Below are 17,639 nucleotides of genomic sequence, written 5' to 3'. Positions count from 1 at the left end.
AACTTTGTCTGTACTGCCATGTCTATTCTTGTATTGTTTGTTTTCTCTTCTGCATTGACTATGTGTCTTGTGATTTGAAATATTTGTGAATAATTTACCTGCATTGCAAATGTAATATTAATCTGAGTGAAATATTTCCTGATGATTGTGAATGTTTAAACATCCAGAGGAAATATAAGGCGGAAAAAAAAAAAAGTGATTTAAATCAGAATTTTTCTGATTTGTTGCTATTGGAAGGTTTATGGCTGTGAATATTATTATCGAATACATTAATATAGCTAGAAGTAATTATTGCATTCTGCTGAATTGTGTGGAAAAAATGAAAAAATTGTCTCGCCGAATCAAGTGGCCGAGCTGGCCCTGAGACACTCCCAAAAAATCTTGGGTCATGAATATTACAGTAACCTGTCTAACATGTCTTAACCGTATGATTCAAGAAAGCCACGATCATTTAAAGTTTGGCGATGGTACAGTATTGTAGGCTAGAGAAACTTGAATTATTGCGCAATTGCTGGGTGACTAGCTAGAGATAGGGAATATAATTATTTCACGTCTGGACGGGAAGTGCTAGCATGCACAGTGCATTTGCAGATATTACGCTGCAGGAATTTAGGAATATTATCTCATCGATTTTGAATTTCGTTATTCTATTCCGCAGTTTCAAGCTACACAAGCATTGTCTGTCTGGAATTGACTTGGAATATTATTTAAAACTGTGTGTGCTAGCCTTTAGTTATTATTTATTAAACAGTTTTATTGTTACAAATGGATCTTTTTAGAAAAATACTTGATATAGCGAGGATTTCTTCATCCAGTAAGGTAAAGAAAATATTTGCTCTTGAATTGTTAGCTGTACTATCAATGACTGATAATACATTTTGCATTTCTTTTTTTGTCAAACAGTCAAGAATTTAAATATTTTCATTTGTCAACTCTGAGATCATACGGACAGTGTTGTTGTCATTTTGTTGTGTTGTTGGATTGCTTTTTCTTTTTTTCAACAAAATTTTAACCCTCGTTACAGTATATTAAAACTTTCTTTGGTATAATAATAATTTTTAAATATTTATCTTTTATCTTTGTTTTATGTATTTCAATGATATAATGGAATCCCGGTAATTTTGGGTGTATCTGTAGAAAATGGTTAGACTTTGTCTTCATTGTTTCACTGTAATTATTGTAAGTTAACAGTACAGATTTTTATTTTAAAAGTGCAAAGCATTTTAAGCATTATAATCATTAACTACCTCCCAATTGTCGTCTGGTATCCTACAGTTTACTGTACTTTTTGAGGTAACATTACCAGAGATGACATATAAGTACTGACAGCATTTATCTAGTATAAAATACACTAAAACTTAATGTAAATTATTGAAAACTTGACAAAACTAACAAATTCTGCATTAAAATACTAAGCTATATGTAAATTTAAGGCAACATAATAATAAGCTGGACACTTTTCAATATGACCCAGACAGAAATACATAGTTAGCTTGCCTAATATATTTTCTTTCTGAAAGGTTTTCATTTTATGGAAGCACAAATTGTTTGAAGTTTTACATTGAAGCTGTGAAAATATATTAAAAAATTCATAAGAAGACTGCCTTAAACCTAGATATTTACGTGGAAGGAGTTGCGACAGTTTGTATGTTTAATTCTCCATTAAGGTACACAGAATCCTGTCATGTGTGAAATTAACATTTTTTTTGGAGGGAGATCTTTTTTGTTCTTTTTCTTTTTTTTTGGATGAGTCTGATAATTTACATCTATACAGAAGAAAAGGTGTATTGTGAATACCCAAATGTGAACAGCTCTCAAGGATGTGTCAACTAGGTGGCTGAATATTATACAGTAGTTAAGTGCCATTTATTTAACCAAATAAAAAAACTGCTAGGTGTCATCAAATGCCATATATGAGACAACAATATCTACTATTGACAAATGATAAAAAAGAACGTTTAATTCTTGCAATTTTGAAATTCTTGCAATATTTTGTTATGAGCATTTTTGAAGGATAAGTTGGAAAAGTTGTTTTTGGTGAGGAAAGTTATTTTGCTGGGATAATTTGTATTTGGATTTTAATTTATTGTTTTCCATTCCTTTGGGTATTCATTTGATACTAGAAAAATGTGATTTTCTTTTTTTGTCTGTGTTTTTCTTTTGGCAAATATTTGCTACTCGGCCCTTACCTTGTGGAGACTTTGCCACTAGTGTAGAGCCATACCAGTAGTAATAATCATAATAGCCATGCCACTAGGACCCAGGGCACTAAAATGTTGACTGCTTTAATATAGTGTATTCAGATTGCAGTAACCAATTAACAATGATTTGGTATATGTAGGGGTTATTTAGGTAGACACAGAACATCTTCAACATCGTATATAAGGGATCTTATAATGACTGTAAATCTTGCTCACAACGTTTTGTATGCAATACCTTAACTTGTATTGTCTTTCTTTTTCACTATCATTAATATTGAATAATATATATTATAATGTGGAAGTGCAGTTTTGATTAAGTGTTTTCCGAAATATTTGGAAAGCTCGGATCTATGTTTGATTGTTATATACAGAGATGCTCAGTATATTGTTTAAAAACTTCCCTCTTTTGTGAGGTTGCGACAGTACCATACATAATTGTATTATGGAGCTAATGAAGCTTTTTATTTCAACTACAAATAAAAAATTTGCACAAGAGTTTCCGATGCTATTGAATGCGGAATTATAAAACCAGATGCCGGCCTATTGCGTCCTTGCAGTATTTATCAATGGCCTTAGCATGATAAATCAAATTGTCTGCGCCATAAATTGGACAAATCTCCCGAGTAAGCACTTTAATACAGAGAGAACTTTGGATTTGCACAAATATTTTCCAATCAAAAAAATTGTTTGGAATTAGATTTATTCAAATCATTGTATGCAAGAAGAATGACGCCTTTGGAAAGTTTTCGAGGCAGGCCTTGGACGGAGAGTCTACAATGCGTAAAATACCTGCCTGAAGGACATATAACGGGAGTTGATGTTGGCTGTCTGGTGCGAGTATCTTTGATAGAAGGTCTTTGGAGACGATTCATCATTATGTAACAGACATTATGATAAGAGATGGGAATATTGATAACAGTTCCAAGTGACTAGGAAATAAAAAAATCAGACATTATTGTTTGATAGAAATCTATCAATAATAGTGTGCGAAGTAAATTTTCTTTTAATTACGCAAAAAAAGAGATCACATTTCTCTTAGTTTGCGATATGTGTGTTCAGTTATTTACAGTTTATTGGATGTTGTATCTATAAAATAATTCTGGATAGAAAAGCTTCTTTTTGCATTTGACTGAAAAGAAGAACTGAAAAGAAGAACCCATGCAATGTAAGTAGCTTAGAAAGATTGAAGAACACAACAACAGTTTAATCCTTAACAATTTGTATCTAAACTTGCTGCATTGTATATAATTATATCTTAATATTATGTCTGGATGTAAATTGCAAATGTCAAAAATGGACTTCCTCCAGAACGAAGATATTTGAGTTTGCCCAGTTAATTGGGGTGTACAAACAAACTTAAGTTGCACCAAGGTTAACACATTGGGTGGATTTATCTATAGTGAATGGTAGTGCACAATGAAACTGTAATTGTTTGTTTGAAACAGGGGTTACCTTAGAAAAATCTGCATTTGCTGAAGTTTGGACAAGGTGAAAGGAGCAAGGTTAGAACTTATCTTGGTGAAAGTTACATCAATGATGTTTTTTTTGTCAAGTTTGGTCTTTCTGTATGTAATGCGCTATCTTTTAAGAGCCTGTCTGGCCATGCTGACCTGACCCTTGATGAGCCATCATTCATTACAAGTACTTGCCAGCTCTTGGCCTTTAAATATCTCTACTTATATGAAGTATGGGGGATGAATGGGTTTAGTCTAGAGGAAGTTATGAATCAGGTTACAAGGAATATCTTTTATATAGCAAGGTTTCCTTTTACATGCAGATACATTCATGACATTTAAAATTACATATTCAGATAAGTTAACCCATATGAAAGGTCTTCTTCAAATTGAAAATATGGCAGGAGCGCTGTTAGATTGAGTCTGTTCTGGGATGGGAGTGGCAATGGTAAACAACAAGACTACACCAGTTTAAACCAACAGTTAGTTGCTGTGTGATTTCTATTCTTGTTATTGTTATTATTCAAATATGATTTTGCCAGTCACCTTTTAGGGCTTGCATCTTGCCTGTCTTATCATGACAAAGTAACAGGAGGTGAAGGTGAATGGAACAACCATATGGTAAAAGATTGAGCTTGTTGGGGTAAATCCTTTCAGGTTTTGAAATTTGCAAGATGAAATTTGGAATTTTCAACAATTTCGTCAAATTTTGATGTGGATTTTGGTCCTCTATTTAAGGCTAAAATGACTCATTGACTTAATATTTCGATCAAGGTACTTTTACAACCTTGTGCTTTTTTATTCTCTTCTGCATTACAAAAACCTTGTTATTGTACAAATAGTTTTAGATTGTACTTTTTTCCTTGAAAAGAGATATTAGAAATTGGTACTAGAAATTGTTACTTTAGACACTTTTACAAACATAGTAAAACAAAAAATTCATAGTGTCATATTCGTATAATATGTGACAGTGTACAATTTAATTGAAATAAAGAAATAATTTCTGTGGCAGTCGTAGTGCTCTAAAGATATTTATATCAGTGTTTAGTATTAGAATTAAAGGTAATGTCACCAGTTTTTCGATTGATTAAAAAAAAATACTTCTAAAGAGATGCCAATGGTGGTGAACCATTCAAGGAAGAGATGGTTCTGCTGAACCATTCAAGGAAGAGATGGTTCTGCTCAGTGATTGGAGGAAATCTCACATCTAGTGAAGTGGCTATTTTATATTTATGTTGACTTTATACCAAACAGCAACAACATAATAAGAATGAGGTATAAAAATAGACTTACAGAATCATTTTTTTGACACCAGCATGGAGTATTCTTGAGGTTGATCCTTGACATGTTATTTTTATCTAAACCTTTTACTGCATGGATAAACAAGTGGAAACCCATTGGTGGTAAATGAAGATCTAGTAAAATTTGTAGACATAACAATATTTTTGCATTGAAGAAACAGATTCTTTGTATGTATGGGTAGAAAGTAGATAAATACTGGTTTTTATTTAAAAACAGACAAGACACATAGAAAAGTTTGAATTTTATTTCATAGTTTAAGACTTGACATACGTGAAAAAAAAGTCGCCACAAAAAAAGAAAAATGCGAAAAACGCAAATTGAAACTAGTGGGATCATATATCATGCCAAAACATTCATTTGAATATGATGATGTACCTGTTACACCTTGCTATGTGATTACACTGTTCAGGTATGTCTACATTTTCCTCATTCCAACTGTACAAGTATCCACAACAAAACAGTCTTACCTTTTGTGTGAAGTTTTCTAAAAACAACTAAACATTTTGTCATTGGACATTACCTTGTCATCAAGTTTGCAGAAACATTCTCTTAAATATCATTGGATGGACTGTTGTTGATGTATTTTCACATCAGGTATGTGCTGGAATAAACATTGATTTATTTCAAATAGTTTTTTTGTTGTTTAGCTAATTTTCGAATTTTTTAAATGGAGTTTTGTTGCATCTATTTAAGAACTGCCCATTATCACCAAAAGGGAAGATTTTGACTTGATTGACCAACATTATACATATAGAGCGTGGTCAGACTAAATTACAAGAATGTTCTGTACATTTGTGTGTTAATTCTGTCCAAAATTTTGGTGTCAGGTTTGTTCTTTATATCTTTGGGTGACACTTTTCCAAAAGCAAATTGATTTATTGACCCGATAACTTAATATCTGCGCTTAGATCACTCAAGGTGTCCAAAGCTAAAAATAAATATTCTGACTTCTTTTAATAAAGGCTATGTTTTGTCTTTAGTTTAGAGGGACATCATTAACTTGGTATAACAATATTTATTTCATCTAACCATCATATAAACATAATGCATATGCTTCTTCTCAACAAAATAAAGCAAAAGGTGACAAACTGCTTGAGGAATTTAGATATTCATAGATTCTGAATAAATTTTCTAACACCGATTTTGATTCTTGTAAGCAGTCAAAGCAGAGTGGTGCCAAAGACATAGTTTGGATGATGGAAATACATATGAATACAAAATTTAAAATTTATACAGAATAGTTGACAATTCCATTAGAATATACATTTATTTTCAGTGCTTAGGTTTTTTATGTCTGTAGTCTAATTGTATGTCATATGAAACATTGAATTGGATATTCATTTAGAAATACCAATAATGCTGATGGAATTGGAAAAAAAAAATTGTCACAATTGAGATTTGTAGAAAATGGAAACTTCTCGTAAAATTACTGGGTTTTATTTATTAATATGTCTGAGGACAGGACATGGCATTTAAATTCTATTTGTCTGGTATTCATATTTTAGAACAGTTTGTTTTAAAGAAATATATATATAAGTAATGTCCAAATTGAAGCAATCAGTTGGGAATTTTTGCATAAAACCACTTCTGGCTTGGGGAATTTCGCTTTTTACTGGAAGTTAATTTATAAAGCAAAACAAGTCTAGTCTACATAGAGATACCTTTCTGTGAGGAGTAATTAATGTAATGATCTTTATAAACTGTTTAAATGGCTTTATTAGGAATACATTTTTGCTTTTATAATTGTTCCATGTGTCATAACCCTGGTCTAGTCTCCTATACTCTTATATATCACTGTCCATCTTTTAAATTACAAATACTCTGTGTAATGTTCAGTTGTCTGTCTAGGTAGATGGTCTTGCTGACTTGGCTCAGTTGTCTGTCTAGGCAGATGGTATTACTTGCTGACTTGGCTCAGTTGTCTGTCTAGGCAGATGGTCTTGCTGACTTGGCTCAGTTGTCTGTCTAGGCAGATGGTCTTGCTGACTTGGCTCAGTTGTTCTGTCTAGGCAGATGGTCTTGCTGACTTGGCTCAGTTGTCTGTCTAGGCAGATGGTCTTGCTGACTTGGCTCAGTTGTCTGTCTAGGCAGATGGTCTTGCTGACTTGGCTCAGTTGTCTGTCTAGGCAGATGTCTTGCTGACTTGGCTCAGTTGTCTGTCTAGGCAGATGGTCTTGCTGACTTGGCTCAGTTGTCTGTCTAGGCAGATGGTCTTGCTGACTTGGCTCAGTTGTCTGTCTAGGTAGATGGTCTTGATGACTTGGCTCATTAATAAGTTTAACTGAGAAACTTTAGTCTGATTACTGGTACCGTCTGTGCAGTATAGGTCACTTATTTTGGTTGCATCTAAAGTTACATGAACAATCTAAAGTTCATAATTATGGCAATTTTTTTGCTTTCATTGGTTTAGTTGCCCTTTTCTGCATTATTTCAAGCACATTCATGCATCCCAGTATAGTAGCATTTTTGTAGGGAAAAATGAATATCTCAGACTGAGTCAAACTCTTAGTGATGAGTGATGTAAACAAATTGATGAGAGGTGTTAACAAATGTAGTTGTGAGTAGTGGGATGAGAACAAAATTGTCATAAAATCGTCCAAGTTATAATTTGTTCTTGAAGCTTCTATACTGTGATGTTGTTTGGAAATGTGAAGTGAGCGGTTGTCCAGAGCTTTTCTTTATATTTCCATTGAGACAGTCTCCAGTGTCATTTACATAAGAGACACTAGAGTTCAGTTTACAGTGACCAGTGACGTAGATGTCTCATTGATTATACAGTCTAGTAGCTTTATACAATTATTGGTCATGTTGTTTTTTTGGCGTCTGCTTCACATTTTGTATATGTATCAATACAAATACTTTTCCTTTCTTGCAACTTTTGTTTCTTGTAATATAGTAATAGCAATTTATTTCAGTATATAAATACATGGCATTTCATGGTACAAATGAAACAAACTATTATCTTAGGAATTTTTTTCTTCTTTTCCTACTTATGTTCCTTTTCTTTACAGAGCTGTGGACCCAAGAATACAAATTGATATAGCATTTCACTTGGACATAATTACTGAGTAAAACTTGATTAACAAAATTTGAAAGGTCATTTGGGGACAAGCCTCGTAGAGAGAAATGTCCTGCTAAATGGACATAACAATTATTGATTGACCCGGTTGTCTTGGCGACCCAGTGAACTGATTAGCAACAATATATCTAAAAATAATCTTTTTCTCTATGTGTCAGATAGATCTTTTTCCACAGAATAAAGGTTGTTGCCCGGTTTTATGTATTCTCTTCAGTTGAATACAAGGATTTCTGTATAGCTTTTGGATATCTTATTCCACTAGTTGTGTATTTTGTTTGTATTTCTCTTAATTCAAGACCATAAATAATTATTGGGAGCCACAGTGGAGGTTTGTCTCTTATAATATTCGGGAAGACATTATTTTATTGAAATATTTTGGCGAGACTCCATTATTTCTTGCCGAGAAATTTTCATCATGAATATTCATGTCTCTGGATACAGTATGCTTACAACTTGCTGTATCAGCAGATTTCATATTGTATAGAAAAACATGTTTCTGTATAACAGAGTAACTCTTATGTAATAGTCGAAAAATTGGGATAGAATTGAGATGTTGGAAAATGATTGAATAGAATGGATAATACATAGTGGTATAGTATAGTTGTGGAATCGTCTTTCTAATATAACATTGTGTCGATGATATTTTTCAGATTTAGTTGTGAATTGTGACTGTGTGTATGAATAATGGGAAAATCGGGGATTTTGTTTTAGAATTAATAATGGAATAATACTTTTATTACTGCGGAAAGTAATTCGTTTTTATAATCTGGAAAAGGTTTTGGTTATTAATATATTTTTGTCTTTTTGCTCGGATAAATTCGTCGGAGCAACAGGGACATCGCCATTGGGTAGGTTTTTCAGTAGAATAAATTATTGTTTAAGTTTTGCAAGAAGTCTTTTATTTTGTCAGTATCTGAAAAGAATGCAATAATGATTGTTTGAAAATGTTTGATTTTAATTGTCAGTTATATAGAAATTACAAAAATTAAACTGAGGAGAGATCAGTGTATAATTATATCGGAAAAGATATCGGAGTTTCTTCAATTTCTTTCATTTTTGAAGGAGATGAATATTTTTTATCGTCTTTTGTAAAAAAGAAGCAACAGTATTCATTTTATCACATACCTCTAAGTAATTATGTACAGACATAAGAATATTGCCAGGAATTGGCAAAATATCGGAATTTCTAGAATAGTTTTCACCTCTGTAATATTTTGTGAGAATACCGGTCCTGTCTAGACAGAATCAATTCTCGCGTCAGGAATATTTTATCACAAAGCAGCTAGATGATGTGGATGCTTGCTTAGAACAAGCATCATGTTGAATCTGATTGTGACTGTGACACTGGAAGGATGTGAAATGGAGACACACGGAAAAAAAATAATAAAAATCGTGTTCGTAACTTTATGGTATTTGAAGAAATTTATTCCGCAAGTAGTCATGCTTGACTTGTTTGTCTACGTTATGTTACTGTCATTTGTTGGTATTGAACTGTATAGCGCAACAGCTGTTGGTTGTGAAGATAATACACAAATATACTGTATCGGATGTTCATAGTCTTACTTTATAACATATATATGGATGGATTGATATGTTCGGATTAAGCATTTATGGAACTTCTTCCTTCTGCTTAGCATATTTTGGTTAGAACATTATGATTATTTTAAAGATTGTAAGATTCTTCATGACTTGGACTACGGGTAAGTATGAAAATTGTTATTGTTATTATTTTTTTTGGTAATTATTGCTTAATGTAAGTTCATATTTTTAAAGCCGGTAGGATAATTTTATGTGGTTTAAAATGTGGGCAGAATGTCTTGTAGGATTTTACATCTTGCTGCAATTTCATTGGGACTGAATGTCTGAAATGTAATAGAAAATTTACTTAACGAAATACGATGTTGTCTGCACTGAAATTTTCTGAAATATTGTGAAATTTTTGCTGTGAAAATATGACTTCCTTTTTATTAAATTTCTTGTCTGCTATTGATAGTAGATTTTACTTTTGAGAGTATACTTAAACACAATGTCTTGTTGCTAGAGTTTTTTACAAAACATTCTAAGAAATAATAAGGAAAGAGCGTTTTATATCTTATACTTGTGTCAGCTATATGATTTAATAATTGTTCAGAAATGACATTTCGGATCAGTTATCAGATCATAAAGACACAGGTTTTTTATTGCTCAGACATGCTGTATATATTGTATATATTGTATTATGTTTTATGCTGAATCTAAGTACACTTGTACTATATGTATTGTCATCTGTGACAAACAAGAGGGCAAAGTCCTGACAATGGCCTTTATTTCAGAGAATTCATTCATATCCTTGCAAAGATCTGATAAATGGTGTTACTGTAAAAACATGTTGATTTCCTCAATGAAATTTCTAGTCCAAGAAATTAAAGCTCTTCTATGTAATGTTTTGCCCTATGGTCATCTACGTTGTACAAGCAAGAAGGTTTGTTTTCCATGGAAACTGGTGTAAAAATTTCATTACTGCCACTTTCATATCATTTTATAACTTATTTCACTTCCTTCCACATACTTATTTCACTTTCTTCTACATTCTTATTTCACTTCCTTCCCCAACTTCCTTCCACATACTTATTTCACTCCTTTCCACATATTTCACTTCCTTCCACATACTTATCATCATGTTAATGAAATTCTGTGATTTTGAATGAATCCAGCTTCAGAACTACCCTCTTAAATATCAGATATTAAATATTGTTGATAACATAAGTATGAAATTCAAGACGGGAATTCTTTTAGTTTGTTTTTATTAATTTTTCAATCCAACAAGTTACATAAGTCAAAAACTGTGCCGTAACTGTATCATACAAGAAATTAAATAATAAAAGTTAAAATTTCTTCACACGACATGTTTCATATTACGTATAATAAAAGATTTTTGTGGCGTTATTATTTATTTCAAGGGAAACTGTCTTTCTTAGAGAGGAAACCATGTTCTATTCATCAGTATTTTACATCAAATTGTTTCTGAATCAGTCTGCTATTAAGGCCATGCACTTTTAGCCAGAAGACCAGTCAATATTTGGCTTAACAGAAAGTCAGATTTAACATTTTCCATCACTTCATCTTTCAAACTTCAAACTTTTTTTTGTCACAGAAGGTATTCCAGCTGTCTAACTGGCTGGTCAAAGTCTTTCACTTGCCAATAATCACTGCAGGTTTAAATCCTGTTGGGGACGTTCAATTCCTTACACAGCCAGATTATAGACGGTTGAGATGCCAGCAAAAATAATGTATGCATGAAATAATGCAGGCATAAGCATCTGCGGTCTTTGTCAACCATTATAAAGCTGCAAGTTGCTGTAATTTCATGACTTCTGCAGTGACAGTTTGACTTGAAGCTGTAAATATTAACCAAATATCTAATAATATTGCAATAATAATACAAGTGGCAACATGGCAGAGTTGTTAACAAGACATTAGTAGAACTACTATCAATCTTAAGAATTGCTGGCCATGTTCGTCAAAGCCGTTGTTTTCTTTACACCAGTTGCTTAGTCCTGGGTTTATGATCTTACGCAATCCAAGTAAAATGAATTCTTTATATAAACCGGTATAAAATAAATTCAAAAGAGAAATTGAAAATTATCAATTTTTGTGAGACATTCATTTATGTAAAAGCTGGGAATGACATGATCTTTCTTTTTTTGTCTTTTTGTAATTATCTTCATTTCTTTTATATCTTTTTTAAGAAATAAAGTTATTGAAACCTACTAATATTTTCTTAATAGAAAAAATTATGATGACAATGATGATGTTATATGAACTATATCTGGATTTTTACGAGAGTTCTTTCCTCCCAAGTATATATATTTTTGTAGAGTCTAGTCTTTTAAGAATAAATACCTTTTTAATAGTGATATTTTTGTCAACTATCACTTTCAATAAATGGAAGAAGGTGTTCATTCTTGGTTGTGTATGACGGAGATAGAACAGCTAGAACAAAGGTGAACAACATGCATTTATCAAGTTGTGTTTCTTTTTATTGTTTCATATAATGAGGCAGTTACGATCTTTCATTATCTGAAGGGGTGTTTGAAAATCTTGAGAGAATAAAAAAACATGGATGATAAATTGAAGATGAAAAAAATTTTTCAGGAAAAATCCATTTTTTTCTGAAATGTTTGTGATGAGACATTGTTAAAATGATTCCATTGGCATTTGGGCAAAACCTTTTTTGGACTTCCCCCTTTTTCAAATTTTTAAAAATGTTTTTTTGCTTTTTGTGTTAAATTTAATTTTGAATTCCCATTCAGAACTCGGGTTTTCTTTTTGAATTGTAGGTTTTTTTTTCTCTTTTTTCAAATAAAAATTTTTTTTAAACATTTGAACCTTTAAAATATAATGCTTTCTTAAACCAATTTTTTCGAATTGTTTGTTGCATTTAAATTTCCCTTTTTTTATTTTAAAAGGTTATTTTTTTAATTTTTAGAGTCTTGAAAAAGCCTTTTTTTCTATTGCCGCATTTTTAAAAATTCCCATGTTGCATGAATTGCCACCACAAAGAATTCGATTTCTATTTTAAATTCTAATTTTTAATATTTTTCAAAATTATAACATAAAGGGCCAAAATTTTAAATTTTTAAATTAAAAAGGAAATCATTTAAAAAGTTTCACCTTTTTTTAGTTTCTTTAGAAAAAGGCAAAAAGTTGCCCCCCGCTTGTTTGTTTTGAGATAGGAACATCATAATAATTTTTTTTCAATTGAAACCTTGGTTTTTTAGTGTTGATTAAAATTTTCACAGTTTAAAATTTTTTTTTTTTTTCTTTGCCTTTCTTTTAAAACTTATGTCTTTACACAGTTTCATTCAGCAGATTTTATTTGTTACAATGAACTGTTGGTTTTTTGAATTAAACCTAAAAATTTTAACAAAACACACACTCTGTTAAACCTCAAATTGATTCAATGCTCTTAACATAAATCATATGTTATGTGAGATTTCACCGAGTCAGCATTTTGCTTCCCTTATCGGGGACGTTACATATGTCAAAATCATAGCTGTTCTATTAGTGGGGGGAACTTTTAAAATTTCTTATACGGGTTTGGTTGTGTTTAAAATGGCTGAATTTTGAAAATATAAGATACACATTGTATGGTTGTGTAATTTTTCTTGTTATTTTCCTTTCACCCCTGAAATTTGAGGGCTATCATGGTCGAAATTAAGCCAATGAGACCCCCACTTTCTAATCATCTTTCATGAATCATTTTTTTCATTTGTGAGAGAATTTTTTATTCTCGGTCAGATTAAGGTCAAATGAGGTGAAGGGGAAAATTTTAATTTTTTTTTTTTCTTTCTGGGTCAATTGAGGTGATTATTGCTTCAAATTAGGGTCATATTTCAGGATACAACAACAGTAAGTTCATTGAATTTCCATTATAGAGTATTTTCTAGGAGTTCTGAACTATCATTATTTTCATTTTTTACATAATCTATGAAAGGTTGTATGATTACAACAAAAAATTCTAGATTACTAAGAACTGCCTGTTGTAGTGACGTAAAATAAGTGAAAATACATGTATTGTGGGCAGAAGGTGTGAGCGACACACCTGCTCATTTTATTATGTGCTTTTTTTTAAATGTATGTTTAAATATAGAAAGATGTATTCTCCTACATGAGAAAAAAAACTCATCTAAAAAAAAAAACAAAAAATTTAAAAAAAATTTTTTTAAAAAAAAACTCCAAGATTTTTTAAAATTTAAAATTTGTTTTTTTTCTCTCTGGATCACAATTAAAATACATATTTAGAAAAATTTCTTTTTATATAAAAATTGCTGCCTTGATTAGAAAAATGGAACATTTAAAATTTGTATTGCAGTAGGGGAAATTAAGCCGGTTTTTTTTTTTCTTAAAAAAATGTAAAAAGCTAAAATGTCCTGAAAATGCCATGACATTAAACATTGTGACACGGGAAAAGGTGGTTTATAAAGATGATTTTTAAAATTTTTGAAACATTTACAAAAAAATAAATTTTTAAATTTTTTTGTAAGCACTTGCTAATTTTTATTATAATCTATTTATTTTATTTGGTAGGGTGCAAAATGCTCATTTTGACCACCCTGAATCCGTTTTTGGACAAATAATAGTGAGCAATAGTGTAAAATTCTTTTTGAAGAACTTTCCGGGTTTTAACTTAGCCTTTCGGAATGCCGTTAACATTGCTTCCTCCTAAAATGACTCTGGGGACTTCAAATTTTGATGGGGATTTTTAGTGAAATAGTAGATGGCCATTTTTTGGACCCAGTTAAAAGAGTATCACATTTATTTCTTTGAAAGTACAGGCCGGGCATTGTTTGTTTTTATTTTTTACAAAGGATTATTCGACTGCAGGTTTATTAGTATTAGGAATCGAATATGGTGCAGGGAACTGCATTTTCTTAAGAAAGACTTCAGCGGGGAATTTCCCAATTTTTGCACCCAAACTTTTTTTACCTTTCAAAAATTTTTTCGGGACATTTTATGTGAGGGGGGGTTTAATAAAACAAAAAGAAAAAAAAAGGCAATAAAATAAATTTTTTTAGGGGGGATTCATCTTCAGACACATTACATAAAATAAATTATAAAGTGATGAATCTGTTTTTAAAAAGGTGGTGTGTTTATTTTGTCAGATTAACTAACAGTCTAGACTGAGGGTGAAAAATTGCAGAGTTGATTGATCTCTAGTTCAGTGTGATACATTGAAAAAAGACTAGACACCGATTGCAGATGAAATTTGATACAGGAGTTAAATGGGGAAAAAAAGAATTAATAAGGATTTGTCTGGTTGCGATAAGTAAATATAAAAGCTAAAATGGGCTTGATAGGTTTTTTCTCATGAACAATTTGTTCTTTTTCTCTCTTTACCCCTTTACCTTATGAATTTGTCTAGCTTTAAATTTGGAGCAATCCATCCCATTTCAAAATCAAAAATTCAGCTAAGTTGGATCAAACTGCTGGATGTTCTAGCTGACGTGGCGGTTTATGTTGGTGGCATGCAGAAGTCATCAGTGCCCAAGGCACTTTATAAAGGGCAAAAATATATTTTAATGGTGATTTTATTGCTGTTTAAAAACAATTGTAATGTTTGGAGTTTGAAAAAAAAAAGTTTTTTATGTTTCCCTGAAGATGGAATAGTATAGTAATGATGTTCATTTTACCACACCATCTTTAGATTGAAACTAATCATGTAGGAACGTATTGTAAACTTTGGAAAGAAAACTTTTAATTCTAGCTAAGATGACTGAGGAAAAGGTTATGGTCCCTCATTTATAAAATTTTTAAATGTGTACTGGCTGAATAAAATTCAGTGCCGACCATGATTTAACTGAATGGTTGTGCCAGTTGATCTTGGCTTGAATTCACTGTTTTAGCTAGGTTTAAATGAATTATAAAGAGTTTTGATCACTCATACACATCTTTCAATTGATCATTTATACACATCTTTCAATGGTCTAATAAACATTTTTCAGACATTATAAACATTGATTTATGTAATAAAAATGTTATAAAACATTGGTGTTAACACATATATTGGTACAGTATTCATATATATTAGTCTATAGCCTATATGTTTAACTGTCGGTATGTTCAGTGAGATAGATCAGTTTAAACCATATAGTTGGCATACACTAACTGAAAACTAGGCCAGGTTAGTCTGTCTGAATACTTTACCTCGTCTGACCTCGCATATATATAAATACATATATATTATGTGCTATTTATAACCTAGACTAAATATATGATGATGGATGCATTTTTATTGTTGTTTGGCAGTGTTTAATGTGTTTGAGTAAAGACTTTTTAAGATTTTCTTGGTGAATAAGTCCTGAAGCATTTTTATTCCAAAAAAGTATCAACTTTGTTGTAAATCATTTAAAAACAACACACAAAAACCCCCATAGCATTATTGCTGATTTACAACTGTAATGAAGCTTTCTCTTGTGGAAAAAAGTCTTGATTTCATACTGATTTATTGTGGAAAAAAAGAAGAATGTCATGTTGTAAATTCAATATACTTATGGTTGTACAAAGAAAAAACAGTTTCAATTCTTTCAATCATAGCTGGAGAAAGTTCTTTCCGGCTTGTCAGGCTGTTTATTGAGAGCTAGACATTGACTAGGCTGTTTACTGACAGCTAGACACTGACCAGGCTGTTAACTGACAGCTACAGACTCACCAGGCTGTTTAGTGACCCACCAGGCTGTTTACTGACAGCTAGACACTGACCAGGCTGTTAACTGACAGCTACAGACTCACCAGGCTGTTTAGTGACCCACCAGGCTGTTTACTGACAGCTAGACACTGACCAGGCTGTTAACTGACAGCTACAGACTCCCCAGGCTGTTTACTGACTCACCAGGCTGTTAACTGACAGCTACAGACTCACCAGGCTGTTTATTGACAGAGACTGACCAGGCTGTTTACTGACAGCTGTGCCCACAGGTGTTAAAAAAAGAGAGTGAAAATATTATCATTATTATACTAAAAAAAAGAAAAGCATTGATATTAACCAAGGTTTATCTTTTTCTCTTTGCAGGATGTTGAAGAAAAAGTGGACCAAATTGTTATGAAATGTAATCTTTGATGCTGGAATTCCTTGTCAAGAATGTCTTTTTGATATGTTTGATGAACATTTTCTACATGTATGGAATTAGAAAATCACTTGCCCTAATCGAGTAAGGTAAAAATTGCCTCATTTTTGTGGGTTTATTAATAAACCTGAGAATGAATATTTATGTTATGTCAACAATATATATTTCAACAATGAATATGTAGAGAATTTTTAAAAAATAATCTTTGATCAGGGTTTACTGATAAACCCATTACTTGCCATAACACCAGTGTAGAGTCAACACTCCCATAGAGACTACTGTATATTAAAACATTGAATGGACTGTTCTTGATTCACAACAGGGCAAATCCATAACAAAAAAAATCAGCGAGTTAAGAAATGTTTTCAAAACCAAATACAGTATATATTGCATACTTGTGTTTTCCTTAGTCAAGTGTTGGCACAATGTTGCTAGATAAAATGTAAAAGAAGACATTTACACATTACAACTTCTTCTCCAACTGATTATGTGGTGATTCAGGTTCATTCTAGCCTGGAACTTGTGTGTTAACTTTGAAATGTATATATAACAGGTATTATGAGTTATTGCTGAAATAGGACAATTTTTCTTCTCCAAATCCTGGTTCTCAATTGGCCAGAAAATTGTGAGATTTTGCAAACCTAAGATGTATGGGTACAAAAAATAATTTCCTAATCTTAATGCGACCAAAACATTTATATAGTAACCCTTCAAATGACTTGTCCTACACTGCTGTGGGTTTGGAACCTGGAAGCTATCCAGCTAGTGTCCCGTCATACTTGAGATAATTCATGGTAGAGCACATTAGGTCTTCCTCCACAAGTAAAGCTGGAAAGTCGCCATATGATCTATACTGCGTTGGTAAGATGTAAAACCCAACAAAAAAGGAGAGAAAAAACTACAACCAAAAATAAAAAAAAACTATTAAAAATACATGCATGTTATGAAATGGTTTGAAATATCTTGTTATTTCCATTTTACATGTATATATGTTATA

At 31.8% G+C, this 17,639-nt stretch overlaps 1 long non-coding RNA gene across 1 annotated transcript in view; it reads left to right on the top strand.

Annotated features, from left to right (window-relative positions):
* LOC132753034 (uncharacterized) overlaps positions 1-17,124 on the top strand; it is a 60,441-nt gene extending 43,317 nt beyond the window's left edge. Inside the window, exon 8 of the long non-coding RNA XR_009628894.1 lies at positions 16,588-17,124. This is a non-coding gene — a long non-coding RNA (uncharacterized LOC132753034). The remainder of the gene's footprint in view (positions 1-16,587) is intronic.
* The last annotated feature ends 515 nt before the right edge of the window (positions 17,125-17,639 follow it).

Source organism: Ruditapes philippinarum, unplaced genomic scaffold, assembly GCF_026571515.1.
Source record: "Ruditapes philippinarum isolate M1 unplaced genomic scaffold, ASM2657151v2 ctg566_1_1_1_1, whole genome shotgun sequence".
NCBI lineage: Eukaryota > Metazoa > Mollusca > Bivalvia > Venerida > Veneridae > Ruditapes > Ruditapes philippinarum.
The sequence above is the reverse complement of the archived record's forward strand: the minus strand, read 5'-3'. Positions and strand labels throughout refer to the sequence as shown.